Source organism: Monopterus albus, unplaced genomic scaffold, assembly GCF_001952655.1.
Source record: "Monopterus albus unplaced genomic scaffold, M_albus_1.0 scaffold125.1, whole genome shotgun sequence".
Taxonomy (NCBI): Eukaryota; Metazoa; Chordata; class Actinopteri; order Synbranchiformes; family Synbranchidae; genus Monopterus; species Monopterus albus.
This window is the reverse complement of record NW_018128005.1, coordinates 1051435-1066232: the sequence shown is the minus strand read 5'-3', so window position 1 is coordinate 1066232 and position 14798 is coordinate 1051435. Positions and strand designations below refer to the sequence as shown.

The 14798-nt window shown below is 42.0% G+C and overlaps 1 long non-coding RNA gene across 7 annotated transcripts in view; it reads right to left on the bottom strand.

The window, feature by feature from the left end:
* Positions 1–921: 921 nt before the first annotated feature.
* Positions 922–14798, bottom strand: part of LOC109967088 (uncharacterized) — a 74541-nt gene continuing 60664 nt past the window's right edge. For 5 of the 7 annotated variants that reach the window (XR_002275881.1, XR_002275877.1, XR_002275880.1 and 2 more), the window contains 2 exons: positions 10114–10168; positions 3607–9670 (listed from right to left, as the gene is read on the bottom strand). This is a non-coding gene — a long non-coding RNA (uncharacterized LOC109967088). Of the gene's footprint in view, positions 962–3606; positions 9671–10113; positions 10169–14798 lie in introns of those variants that run through there. The other 2 variants (XR_002275883.1, XR_002275878.1) reach the window with 2 other exon arrangements.

The following is a 14798-nucleotide window of genomic DNA, read 5'->3' as shown; positions in this document are numbered from 1 at the left end:
GTCTTCTACAAACACTGAAGGTTGAATTCTGTGTCTGGCCATATTTTGTGATAAAAGGTGTTAAAATCTGTTATGCAGTGTATAATTAATACCTAGATGACATGAAATATGCCATCAGAGCACTAATCCCACAGGGCTCTTTGGCCACTAGCCAATCGGACATGACTTTGTTCTCTTTGCACTGAAATGTCAGTTTCTCCCCAGACCTTTCCATTAGTGCACATTTTAGATGGATAGTTGGCCCTGGGTCTGTGCTCCCATCCCATCCACTTTGCTCCTCACCTCTGGGGCCAATTAGAGCACTGGAGCTGAAAATAAATGAAACGCAGTGGCAAAACAGAGTTTACTTCAAACCCTCGTGCTTAATTTGAAGATCTCTCTCTGATCTGAAGTTGAATTAGCAGCATGATGCTCCCTTTGATCTCGCAGGTTTTGCATTTGTTGCCAACTTATTGAGTGGAGACTCCAGAGGAACGCTGTGCGCTGAGTGTGCTGAGACCCTGCGTGCACACATACACAAAGAAAATGCATACAGTGTAAACATTCTAAACATATAAAGTGCTATCTTCTCCACTCCCTTTTCTTTAAGAGACAGAATGAGGACAAAAAGTCAAGGTACCTTGTACACGATTACAAATATAGCACTGTACATGCACAAGCTTTTGTACTTCTATGCCTGTGAAGACCATTAACAGACTAGCAAACCATAACCATGACATCATGCCCAGACCAAACCCTTACCCAAACCGTATAATTTTAGTTTATTAAAGCTCTCATTTTTATCAGTAATAATAAAATTCTGTCACCTGCCGTCCCTGGTAGGCTAGTGGTTAAGGCACAACGCTCTCGCCGCTGTGGCCCGGGTTTGAGTCAAGCTTGCATCAGGAAGGGCATCCGGCGTAAAGCATGTCCCAAATGTCAACATGCGCGTCGTCAGCGTGACGATTCGCTGTGGCGACCCCTAAATGGGAAAAACCGAAAGTGACTTTCTAATAAAATTCTGTCACCATTGCTAAAAGAATTCAGGAAGTGGGAAAAGGAGCAGCCAGACAGTCAACCGGGTTGTAAAACAACCCCATGTCAGACTCAAGCTTCTTGTTCTGTTTTTTGTTTATGTCCAAAACTATAAAAAGAACCAAAAGTTTCCTTCACAGGAACACTCGACCAATCTTTCAAACAGCACATACTCACGCCTCTACCAGAAAAACAACCGAAAATGTCCATAAAAACTTCTCAAACATTTCACGCAACACAATTTCACAACTGATCAAGAGAGAGGACACACTACGGAAAAGAGGAGACACTGTTAATGACGTGTAGTGGTGGCATATAGATGGATGGAGGGAGAGGGGAGGGGAGTGGAGGGGAGGGGCTCAGAGCATCATGGAGCCCCCCAGCAGCCTAGGCCTATAGCAGCATAACTAAGGGAAGGCTCATGGTCACCTGATCCAGCCCTAACTATAAGCTTTATCAAAAAGGAACGTCTTAAGTCTAATCTTAAAGGTAGAGAGGGTGTCCGCCTCCCGAACTGAGACTGGGAGTTGGTTCCATAGGAGAGGAGTTTGATAGCTAAAGGCTCTGCCTCCCATTCTGCTTCTGTGGACTCTAGGAACCACAAGTAAACCTGCACTCTGAGAGCGAAGTGCTCTGTTAGGATGATAAGGCTCTACGAGGTCTTTAAGATACGATGGAGCCTTGTCATTAAGGGCTTTGTATGTTAGGAGATTTTAAAATGGCCTTTAAAGTTCATTCATGACCTTGTAACCTTACAAACAGTAGTTTGAGAAACAAATTTGAACTCAAGGTTGACTTACTAGCTTTGCCTGAGCTACATCTCATGGTCATCCTCAGCAGATGCAGTTTGCTCAGCTGACTGCAGCTACTGTCTTTTACGAAGGGCTAAACTTTTCAGACCTTCTTGTGCATGTGGCTTCTATTTGATATTTTAATGTACCTCTTTTACCTAAACCTTATTCTAAACCTATCCCCAAGACCAGGACTTAACCCTCAAAGCAAACAATTTCCTAAAATGTCCTCACTCTCAAGGTCTAAAACTCAAACTAACCCTCCCTAAGACAAAAATGAAAGAAAAGAGCACAGACAAGCCAAAGAACAATAATAGTTTAGGAGCTCAAAAAAAAAAAAAAAAAGATACACACACCACAGACAGCCGGCCACCTACATCTGCCCGGTTAAATCCGGAGCGCTGATCGAGTGTGGATGAACACTAATCTGGACGGATTGTCTGAACGGACGCTCACCCTCATACCTGAGACTCAGATGGCTCCCCTGACACACAGCCTCAGGCTTTGCTGTTTTTATTTGGACTGTGGTAAAATTTAAGGCGGTAAAACATGGCACAAACTCACATACAATACAGCTGTCTGAGCACCAGTGAACCGCACATTGCGTCTACACAGTAAGGGAAATCAATAACACACAAAGCCACTGGGTTCACAACATTATTGGCTGTGAATTCTCTCGTTCAGGTGTTGTGAGTTCAGTATTGAGCCTCTTGCCGGCTACTAATAGCCCCTCAGTGGGTGTGTGCGCCGCGCCGTGCTGCTTTTAAATGGCATTGATTCCCATTCTCATGCCAGAATATTTGCAAAATAACACAAACATGTGAAGTAGTGGTCAAGGTTAAAAACTTACTGTCACCCAGAAGTCAGAGGCTATAGTTGTTTTAAATATTAAAATAAAACAGCTCAGGATTCTGCCAAACATAATGTAGTACATCATGCTGAACAGCAAACGCATTGATGTTTGTCAAATATGAATTTCTAATGCATGTCAGATGTCAGATATTGACTATTGTAAAGTCTGTGCTGCAGAGCCAAAGTAAAACCTGAGGGAGGATGGAAGGTAAATATGCACAATCTCCCCTTCCCTTCACTTCACCTCTGGCAGAGCGGAATGCTTTGTGCACTGGTTTCAGTCGTATTAAAAGAAATTACACTTTTTAAAAAATTCTGCATTGTTTGCATGTAGTTTGTCAAAGCACCAATGTGTCTCATTAAAGCCACTAGGTGTAGGATTTGAATGTGTAATTTTGGCCCATGTTGGTGGGCCTATCAAGAATGACACTGAAGCAGAGAGAGTCACTCAATAAGATCAAATCAATAGAGATTAAATCAATTTTACACAGGATTTTCATTCTGTGAACAAAAGCTAAAAAGAACTTGTTTTCAGAACAAGGGTGAGCGTCCGTTCAGACAATCCGTCCAGAAAAACTAGAAAAAAAATAACAGTGACTGTAAACAAGCTAATTAAATATATCTAGCTGGCATGCCATAAGAGTGGTAGTCACTGCAGAAGAAAATCCTTTAGTTGCTCAGCTAAATGGATACAAACTATATTTATTTATACACATATTTCTCTGAATTGTGCATAAATTGTGTTTTTCTTCTGTGAGTTATGTAACACTGAACTCTCAAATCACGGGTGAGAAACAGGATCCACCCTGGACAGGTCGCCATTCTGTCACAAGGCTGACATGTAGATAAACACACACTCACTCCTATGGTCAGTGTAGTCACCAGTCAACCTAAGCTGCATGTCTTTGGACTGTGGGAGGAAGCCGGAGCACCTGGAGAGAACCCACTCAGGCACAGGGAGAACACGCAGACTCCGCACAGAAAGGCCCCGGGTCAGCTGGGGCTCGAACCTGGAACCTTTTTGTTAACCAGTGTGTAGCTGTGCTGCCCACCCACTAACTAATGAAGGGACAAATGTGCCCAAAAATATATTTAAAAAAAGGTAAACTCTGTTTATTACAAGTTCATTGTTGTTATTTTTTCCCCACACATCCAGCCACCGGTTCTATAATAACCTACAGCTGTATTCACCAAAGCAATTGATGATATATGGGAATGTGTAACTGTACTTTCAGCAGCTATCTCAACGTTGTCCCCCACACCTTGTTCCAGCTGTGCTTACTCACATTTTCCTGTGTAATGACAGACATTAAAGATGTTTAGGTTCCACAAGTGATGGCTAGTCTGGCAATGCGGCACCTTTTGGGATGACGTAGTGTTCAGAAATAACAGCATTATCATAGCCAACAGAAAGAACAGCCAGAGCTTAAAACTTAAATTTACTAGAAAAAGTAGCTGAAAATACAGAGGTCAATTTTGAAATTGATTGATTGATTTGTGATTTCCAATTCAGGCAATCAATCAATCTATCTCTCTATCTATCTATCCATCCATGTAAATACGTATGAACCTATTGAACATTTCCTCTGAGGTCTGGAGGTAAAGCCTCCTATCGTGCTCTGTGAGTTCAGTGTGTGGGAGCTTTCTCCTGTTTGAAGAGCCTTCCCAGCAGCCTTGGCTGTGAACTCTAGAGAGGATGGATAATAACTTCATTGCAATGAATGTTCAAAGTTAGTTTGCCCTCCACCCACAGCTACAGTATATCTCCAATTTCTGCATTCACTTTCAAGTTTGCACTCTCCTAGTCCCTCAGATTTCTCTCTCACACATGCACAGTCTATCGCTACATCTTTGTATGTGCACACAGTCTCCTCAATATCTGTATATATACAATTCAGTCTGGTCCTTCACACGAGTGTGTACAGTCTAGCTTTCGTCTGTTATGGCAACATACATACACTGGAGTGTCATTTCACTAATGTATCTCGCCTTACAGTTCTTTTACGTCACCATGTTAATTCAAATAAATTCCTCTGCGTTTGTCATTGTTTTTTTTTTTTTTACAAATTAGTATTAGGATCTTGAATGTTGAGATGAGGCACTTGCTCTTATTTCAAGCAAATCTACTGATGAAAGCGTGTACAATGTGAGAGAGGAGTCACTCGTTTTATTGTGTGCTGACATTTTGCCCCAGCTCAGCATCTCTGTGCAGCGTTTTAGCCTCTTCCAGCTGTTTGCTAACGTCAGCAGCAACTTTACATGCTCCTAAACGTTGCTGTGGTTTTCCTGTAGGTTTTTTAATTCAGTCTCAATATGTACAGTATGTGTAATATATATGTCGCATTCTTTCTCTTTAGATTTATATGTTTAGTTCTTTTTTCCTGTTGTTCTGGTGCAGGTTTTCAGACACTGACGATACTCTCAGTTCAGGTGTAATTATTTCATCTGCCGTAACTGTCAGACACCACATGTACACAACACTATCACAGATGTTTGGTTTGAACCTGTGAATTGTTTTTCTGTTTGTTCAGATGCAGCCTACATTCCGGATTTATTTCTGAACAACTGCCATGCTGCTACAATCTTTGACTCAAATTAAATTGTATGAAACAACCACAGATTGGCAGGCGTTTGCCAGCACAACGGCGTCTCCACCAGCTGCAGCCTCACGGTAACCTTGCTGAATATTTTATATCTGCCGATATGTTTCTGTGTCACACTTCCGAAGTCATGGTGTAAATTTCACAGAGGTGACATTTTTGGTGGATTGTTTTTCATTCTCTTGCTTTGCTTTGCCTTTTTTTCCACCACAACAATGTCAATTTAGCCTGCATCACTCATCAAAAGCAACCTGGTCTGCCAGCTGCTAACAGAAACCTCCTCTTTCAGAGCTGGGCTGTTGTCATGCGTTTAAATTATTCATCTGAATTTTAATAGACAGGAATATGATTATATAGTTTAACAATGAGGAGGAGGGGGCTGAAGAGGGGGGAAATCCTCCAAAATTCATTTCAAACATTCATGCATATTTAATAGGCTGGGTGCCAAGACTTCACACAGCAGTATAATCCCAATATGCGGTGAGTCGTTATCGCTGTCATAGGCAATATGCAGTAATTCTGCCACTGTGCACCTCTTTGGAAGACCAAACAGTGTGGTTCAAAAAGAAAAAGCTTCCCAAGTCAAAACCCAAAGCTTCCCTCAACTACACACAGTAACACACACCCTCTGGATTCCTTCACTGCCTCAGTTGTACTCAACAGCACTCACTGCTGCCTTCTCAGCTTTCTGATGGGTGTAAATGGGTGATGCGTTGGTGAGGCATCCCATCCACAGCGGCGCCTCTAAATACACTGCAGAGTGTGTTTTTATCCCCCCCCTCCAACCTCTCAACAACCCCAGCACTTTGGGGAGAGGCGACAAACACACAACTTCTTCCTTACTCTTGCGCTTCTTTCCCTTGTGGAAATTTTTAATTGCATGCTCTTCAGAGTACATGCATGAAGACAGGAAAGAGGGGAGGTGTTGGTGGTATCCAGCTGCCACTACCAGCAGGTTACTGTGGAAGTGTTTACAGTATTGTTACTGTGTTTTCATATATAGTGTTGCTACCGAGATAATAAATTACAGTACTATACTGAGTTATCATGTTACAATATCTCTACAGCATTTTTTATTTAGAGCATTTGTGTTTTTGGTTGCTTTAAACATATTTACAACACATACCTGAGTTTACAAGCAGTGTTTTCCTGTAAAAAGTGCAACAAGTGCTAAAAATAAAACCTGTAAATACTTGTAAGAGATGTGGAAAGTGATTCATGTAATATCTGACCACGTGCTTCCTTGTGTTACACTGTAGGTCAGAAGACAACTGAACTTAATTCATGGAAAAACGAGCAAAGGTGCCACCCAAAGCAGGTAAAATGATTACCACACAGTCAGAATTAGGAGAATTCAAACACAAATACTAATAACAATAGGCATACTGTAGCTGTGTTTCAAATCAGGGGTCAAGTGAAAATCTATGGCACAGTGAGGGGAGGTTGGTATAGTGGCCACAGGACTGTCTCATGACAGCAACTTAACTAAAAAGTGTTTTTCCCATTTATAAACATTACTGTAAAAACATCTGTTGGAGTGACACAAACACTAAAATAACTATATTATAATGATTTAAGCCATTAGGTCAGAAAAATCTTGACTTTTGTCGCATTGATGTGTGTGAGGTTTCAGGAGGAGGTCAGCTACCGACAGACTCTGACGCTTTTGGAGAATCAGCCTGTTGAGCAACTTTAAGTGAAATTGAAAGACTGCAAGTTTTTCAATTATCCTATCATGAAAGGGAAGTAATAAATGTCAGGTTTTGGATAAAAGGTTGCAAGTGATTTATGCAACTGAGAATAAAAACCTAAAACATTGGCAAACTAGTACTAACACTGCAGAAAATTAGAGGTATGTGATGCCTGACAGCTCACTGACACATGCAGTCTACGCCTATGTGCACCCTTTATTTCAAGTAAAGTTGCTCAAAGGGCAGATATACAGAAAATCTTGACTTTGTCTTTTGGAGGGAGTTTGTCCTTTATCTGTTTGGACACAGGGTGTATGCTGTACTGTCTGTAAAGCCCCTTGTGCCTTATTTGTGACTGGTGTTACTGGGCCTGGGACACATTTCCCACTCTGTTTGCGAGGTACAGTATGGAGTTTCTATTTGCTACAATTCAAATCCAATTAACACTGACATTTAAAAGTTCTGCCATATGTGACATTTCTTCCTTCCACAGAGTGTGCAGGCCAGGGTTAGCCAAGAGCAGATCACACACACCACTTTTTAAATAACAAGGCAGGAAATGACCCTTTTCATATGCTGCTGAACAGAGTAATGGTGAAATGACAAGTGGTTACCAGCCAAAGTGGTTCACTCAGAGCATACACTGTACCAGCTGTGCTTGTAATTTGAGAAATCTGAAAAGTCATGCAAATACAGGAGATTTTAACTCTGGAACACTTCAACACTCGCTTTTTTTTTCTCCTCTGAAAAGTGACATTTGAGAAAGTGCCCTTCTTCTCCAGAGTTCAGGTGTGTCATCTGGAGATGAAGCTCCTGGTTGCGGCACCTGACCGTTTCCAAACGGCTGGACAAGGCCCCCGTCACCCGGTGGAAAGCTGGTGTCCAGCAGCCACCTGCTTCCTATGAGCCTCTGGTGGGCTGTTGGCTTCCATTCATAAACATTTGGGAAATCACACATGTCAGCTGTGACTTGGACGCCTTGTAATGGGCAGCACGCGTAATTAACCCTGAGAACGTTTATTAGACCCGACAGCCCAGTACACATGTTGTGGAGGTGTGTGGAGAAATGTGAACTGTGTAGGAAGGGAGACATCTGAAGTGTGCATGTGTGTTTGAGTATAAAACAGAAGGCAGGGGGCATGTGTGAGCATTCTTGTACCGTTAGCAAGGACAATCTGAGGCCTGGAACGGGAGGACATGTTTGAAAAGTGAGGACATTTCTGGAAACGGAGGATGTTTTTGGAAAGTACTGACTCTGTGGATTTTTTCTAAATTAAGAGAATGGAAAACTGAGGAGATTTTTAGACTGGGAAAACATTGTTGTCAAAGGTACATGTAGGACATATTTGGATATGAGGAAATTCTTGAGAAGTGAGCACATCTTCAGAAAATAAAAGTCAATAGCTGCATTTACCCTGGACCCTTTTCCACTAATAATCTGAACAGTAACCCAATCCCAACCAAAAAAATGCATCATAACCACCTCAGTCAAAACAGACTGGCCCGATTGCAAATCTTATCTGACTTACTATATTTAGGCTATAAATGGAATTCAGGAATTACAGTAGCCTACAACGTGGATCCCATATCAGGTCTTTGTGTCTGTCTGAGGGCAGGGCTACACACACAAGGTGCATCTCGCCTCAAAACAGACAGAAGGCTACAATTGGGCTGCATTCACACAAACTCCTCCCCACAGGGCTGTGCAGAAGTGTGGCTGTAACAACAATAACAAAATAAAGTTTGAATTCTCTGATACACTTTGTTCTCACTGACGCTGCACTCTCTCTTCATGCACTCTCTAGCTCCCTCTCTCTCTCTCTCTCTCTCACCCCAGGGAGACCTCCAACCCCCATTCTGGCTTGTCCTGTTTATACAGGCAGTGGGGCAAAAATGCTGCCTACCGTTGTGGAATTTTGGAGGGTCAACTTCAGCCTCCCATGCCTGCTCTGTAGCTGTACCAGGCTAAAAACTCCCACATCTAATGGGCAGGGTAAAAGTGGCTAGAGACTGGTGTGAAACCACACCTACCAGCACAAACTGTACTTCAACACTGGTGGAATATTGATGTATTCATTATGTGCTTAGTTTTGTTTTGGTTTAAACTAATAATAAATATAAATATTTATCAAAATGTCTGTGCCAGTGTGTCAGCACATCTCATTATGTCTTCCAATCACAAAAACAAATCATTAACAAGCTTGAGTGTCATGAAACTTTGATAGGTTCTGGATAATAGATGACTCTGTCCTGTCATTTACTGTGGTTTGTAGTAGTATGAAGGCAGCGTTTATGCCTGGTGAAGAGATAAACAACGTGTGGTTGTGCTCATTTCTACGATCTGAGTGTCTGCTCAACAAGCCCTTACACAGGGAGTACAAATGGCTGTTAATGGGGAAATTCAACCTCCAGCTTGCTCTGAACGTCTCATTCAAATGCATCATCACTCACCACTTAGTTCCATCAATCATCATTTTGGTTTGGAAGCAAAACAATTACTCCGGCTCGGTCATGGATAGGTCTGCCTCAGTTCCTCGGTTCCTGTGAGAGTATGCCAGGCTTTTCAAGCTGCTTCCCCCCCTCCTCTCTCGTCTCACCTGTCTCATGGAGATGTTGGCTGGCTATCGCTGTTGGCCAGTCGTCCTGCTGTCTCAGATGTGCTCCCTGAACTTCAGTCTAGAGGGAAACTATGACAGGCTTATCTCCCCTGACGCTCACTCACCTGGAAAACAGAAAAAAGAACAGAAGAGGTTGAAGGGGTTCATGACTTCACCATGCATCTTCCTCCAGAACTGAAATTCATGCTGGAAAAACATGTCCATTTCAAAAGTTTGCTTCATTGGGAATGAAGTCTGAACACCAAGCCGTGTTCCTGTGAGAGAAGGCAGATAGGAGATACACCGAATAAGAGTAAATATAGTTATTACAAATAACTACTCGATTTGGAAAATCCAAAATCCTTAAATTATAAAACGTCATGGGGGAAAGATAAAGTGAAATTTTCTTCTTCTTAAAAAAAGAGAAATACAGTATTATGCCAAGCCTCTCTCTACTCCAAAAGATAAAATTGTAAATCATGTGCTGTAAAACACTTTCACTGTATAGAAGCTGAATTAATTTTTTTCCCTAAGGGGAGCCTAAAACATGAATCTGATGAATCCGCACCTCATGTTTTATGTCCAGGGCCGACCTTCAGTGGTAGTGCAGCAAGTGGAGTGCCCTGTTTGTCACAGGAGGGAAAGTAAGGTCAGAGTGAGTGGAGAGTGCCTCTTGACACAGGTCTGTCATTAACATTTATGTTTTTATTTAAACTTAACCTTTTTTTTTGGTTGTTTAACCCAAATCACCCAATCCTACCATAACCACACGTTATTTGCCATTTCCCTAATCATGTGTGCAGATGTTGTAGGAATAATTGCTGGCCTTGCATGTTAAAAAAAGGGAGCATACAGCATTGCCCCTTCTTATAAAGTGCCACTGTAGTGAGCCCTAAAACCCAGAAACGAGTTTGCATTTTTACACTTGCGGTTCCTCGCACAGAAACCAGTGGGTTTTTGGTGAGACTCCTGAAATAAGATCTGTGGTTCACACTAGGCCAATACATTTTCACATTTTGTTGTACATCATCAAATACCCCGCTCATGAAGGAGGTGGCTAACAAGTGGCTGTGTGGGTTACTAAACGTCATCACGCCAAACACGGACACTCACTGGGCAAACTCACTGTGTTTAAACTTGCATGCTTGCAAACTATTCTAACTAACGTAGCAATGATCACCAGCTAGAACAGGTCACGCTAAGAGGAAAGGATTCTGTAAAAGAGGTCAGCGCGCTAAATCAAATTACAAGTTGGAGGTCGCGGTGCTGACACTGAAGTCATGGGACTATGGTGGTTTGTTTATAGCTTTTTACTTCTGGTGATTGTATTTGGGCTCAAAAATCATAAAAGTGATGTTCACCTGTGAGGAGTATCTTGCTGAATAAAACATGCAGGTATCATAAACTCTGAATCACAGAGCTTATTTTCTAAAATAATCAAAAATCTTATGGAAAAATCCCACTGGCTTTTTGTTGAAGGAAACAGGGTGATGCTAACATCTGGGCTAGCCTCCAGAAACACATCATCGCTACGACACACCATGGTTGGTTGATATTGTTGAAGACTTAAGGACTCGCACAGCACAGCTTTAGAACAGCTCCTGATGGATTCCTGATTGCTCTGTGCTAAAGAGATAAGTAGGGATTCAGCTGGTTAACAACAGTTGATGCATCTCATGACAGTAGGTGTGTAACAAACACGTCTTCATGTTCATCCTGCTGCTGTGAATGGTGGCACAGGTGAACATTTCGTGATGGTTACACAATCACAGTATTTCATTAACACCTTGTCCCGCAGGTTTCCATGGAAACAAGCTTGGCAACTGCACATGTGAATGTGTTGGAGAAAGGAAGGTCTGTCAGAGTGTGTGTGTGTGTGTGTGTGTGTGAAAGAGAGAAAGCATATGGCAGCACCAGCATGTGAAGGAGTGTCAATATACATGTGTGTGTGTTTGTCTACTTTCTGCATATAGCAGCAAAGTAATGCTGTCATGTGTATATGTGTCGCATACAGTATGAGCTTGTGTGTGTGAGACAATGTATGTGTGACTGCCGTTGCATGTGTTTGGATATGAAATTATTTTTATGCAAGTAAGCAAATGTACAGGAGTGTTTGTCTTTATCTGACCGCAGTTATTAATGTACTGTATGTTCCCATAGGTGTGGCTGTTTGCTAATGTGTTACTGTGTGTTTGTGTGAAGGTTTGTGTACTTATGAAAGAAAAACACAGTGGGAATATGAATTTTCATATTTTTGAGTGTGTGGGTGCATGACAGAATGTTTATTTATGTGTTTCCATCAGTATGTGTTCAAGTGTGTGTGTAATCATTTGTATGCACTGTATAAGAGAGAGAGAGCTTGCGTTTCTGTACAAGTATATTCTTCTCTATGTGTGTGTGCATGCCTGCCTGATTAATGCATATATAATAGTGTGTATTAATGTGCATGTGCGTAGAAGCGGTGTGATGAGTAAACATGCCAAGAAGAAAAGTAAACAACTAGTTTGAAGATGAACAAACACATCTACTTGATCCTGTTCTGAGAACTGGTGATCCACATCCTCCTCAGACACACACACACACACACACACACACACACATTTATGTCCTTTTTTTGTTGCGCCGAGTTGTCGCCAGCATTCTGCGCTATCTCCCCCACTAGACGCAAATTACTCTCCTGTGACATTTCAGCGCTAAAAAGAGAGTTTTCATCCGACTCTGCCGGACAGGCGTTCTAACACTCCATCAACACATACACACACAAATGCAAACACATACACTAACACCATTAACTTCAGTCGAGCGGTGCTTTGAGGGAGAGAGAAAAAAGAACAGAGGCTGGTTGGGGGCTTGAGGCCAATCAGAGGACTTGTACATACATTTCTATTTGTGGCTGCTTTGATCTCTGTGGCATCATTTATTAATGTCCACTCCAAGTACAGAAAGTACTCAGACCCCTTCACTTTTTGCACACTTCACTGTGTTGTAAATTTAATTTGAAACTGATAAAAGTGTGATTTTTGCCCATGTGTACGAGAACGTATTTTCAGTAGGGGACCTGCCTGGAATATGTGCACCCATAAGGTTGTGCATGTGAATGTTTAAAATAACATTTGTATGGAAATAACATGGATTTCCATACATAAAAATAAAAGTACACTTAAAACTCCGTTTTTTGCTATGTGTTTGGATGTTTTCCAAAATTATTGTTTAAGCTTAATTCAGTTAGAGTTGTGTTAACGTGACGACATAAACGTGATCCTGGTTGTTCTGCCCTCTGTTTTGTGCTGCAGTGGTTATACAGAAGCAGTAATTTAAGGGAGGAAATGGCTAAAGTTAAATCAGGCATGGTAGCCAAAGTAACTGCTTTTTTGTTTTTATATTACTGCTCAACATTGTGCCTTGGACACTATTCATCCGTGAGCATTGTTGTCTCTGTTGTCCTTTACATGCTATGAGCAGAAACTGTTCCTGTACTGTACTTTTGCTTGCTCGAGGTGATGTGATTTTGTCAGAGTTAACATAGCTATAAGCTTATTAGCACTGCTAGCTATGTGACTCAGTAGACTACACTGAGCAGTGAAACTGGGTATTGTACTGATTTCTGTTTGTCATTTGTGCTTTGTTGTAGTTTTTGTGCTTTGTTGTACAATGCCACTATACTTCCACCCCTTGGCACGGTGGCTTTACCCACATCACAAGTACTATACCAATACCCATATAACAGGGGTGTCAAACTCAATCGCACAGGGGGCCAAAACTCAAAGCACACTTTAGGTCGCGGGCCGAACAGGATAAGAATTTATTGAAGACTAAAACCCAAATGTTTTTTGAACATAAATATGAATCGAAACAGACAGGATACAATATTACTCCAAAATAAATAAACTTGAACTTAAAATCAGCAGCCGTATTTCTGCTAAGGCTTACATTTACAAACTCCTGCTTTTTGTCTGGACACAAGACGTCACACACTTTCATCATGCAGCTCTTCAGAAACTCTCCCTCGGTAAATGTCCGGGCTCATTTTCTCCTCCGCCACAATAAAACTTGCTTTCACAGCAGCTTCACTGTGATTTCACTTTGGTGAAAACGTCTGCTGTGATGTCAGATTCCTCTTCAACTCCTCTACCTTCTGTAGCTTCTGCTCTTCATTCACGTTTTTCAGCTTGTCCTGATGTTTTGTCTCTAGTGCCGTCTTAGGTTATATTCCTTAATTACAGCCACATTAGCTCCACAAATAAGAGTTGTATACATCAACAGACGCTTGATTGATCTGACGTAATTGACGCGGGAATGATCGCAGGTAGCCTGTTGTTCGGTAAGGCAGCTGTTGAGCTGCATTATGGGATTTGTAGTTTGTGTGTTATCGGCGCTTCATATTGCTGGGCCATTAAAAAAAGTTATATAAAATGAACTCGTGGGCCGGATGTAATTGTATACCGGGCCGGATGTGGCCCGCGGGCCTTGAGTTTGGCACATGTGCCATATAGGATCTGATCGGGCCCATCTCTTAATTGTTTCTCACACTCACTGCGTTGTTATGCAGCTATCTGTCTAGTTTAGCCTTTACTGGTTTTGACTTCCTGTCCAGGGTGGACCCCGCCTCTTGCCCACTGTCAGCTGGGATTGGCTCCAGCCCCCCGCGACCCTTGTCAGGATAAGCGGTGTAGATAATGGATGAATGGTTTTGACTTCTGACTGAACTTTGCTTTATGTACCACTCTGCTAGATTTAGCTTGTCAGACTCTCACTTTCATTTCAGCACGCAGACTATCATTACATCATCACTATTGTAGACGCACATGCACACTTGGCAGACAGCGATCAGAGACCTGGACAGGGTGTTTACATTCCACAGTGTCAGAGTTTCTACTGAATTGCTCCAACTACAGGATAAGTTGTCACAACTAGGATAAGGGCTTAGCCAGGGGTTTGAAACCAGGATGTTAAAGTTATTATGCACAAACATGTAACTGAGGGATGCAAGTACGCACGTAAACAGTCATTCTGTCTTCCTTACTACTGCCTCTGTCCCACTCTTCATCGCCATTTTCACTTGCTGTTCCCAATCAGTTCCCTCTCTCCCATTCCTGGTATGTCTATGTCCTCTCGTCTATTTTTCCTCTATCTCTATCCATTATTATTTCTTTCATTTTCACAGTTTAAAAGAGAAAGAGGAACCTTTGTAAAAGCACAACTCCTGGACTTCTCACCATTTATCCCACATTCTCTCTCCCCCTCCCTCTCTCT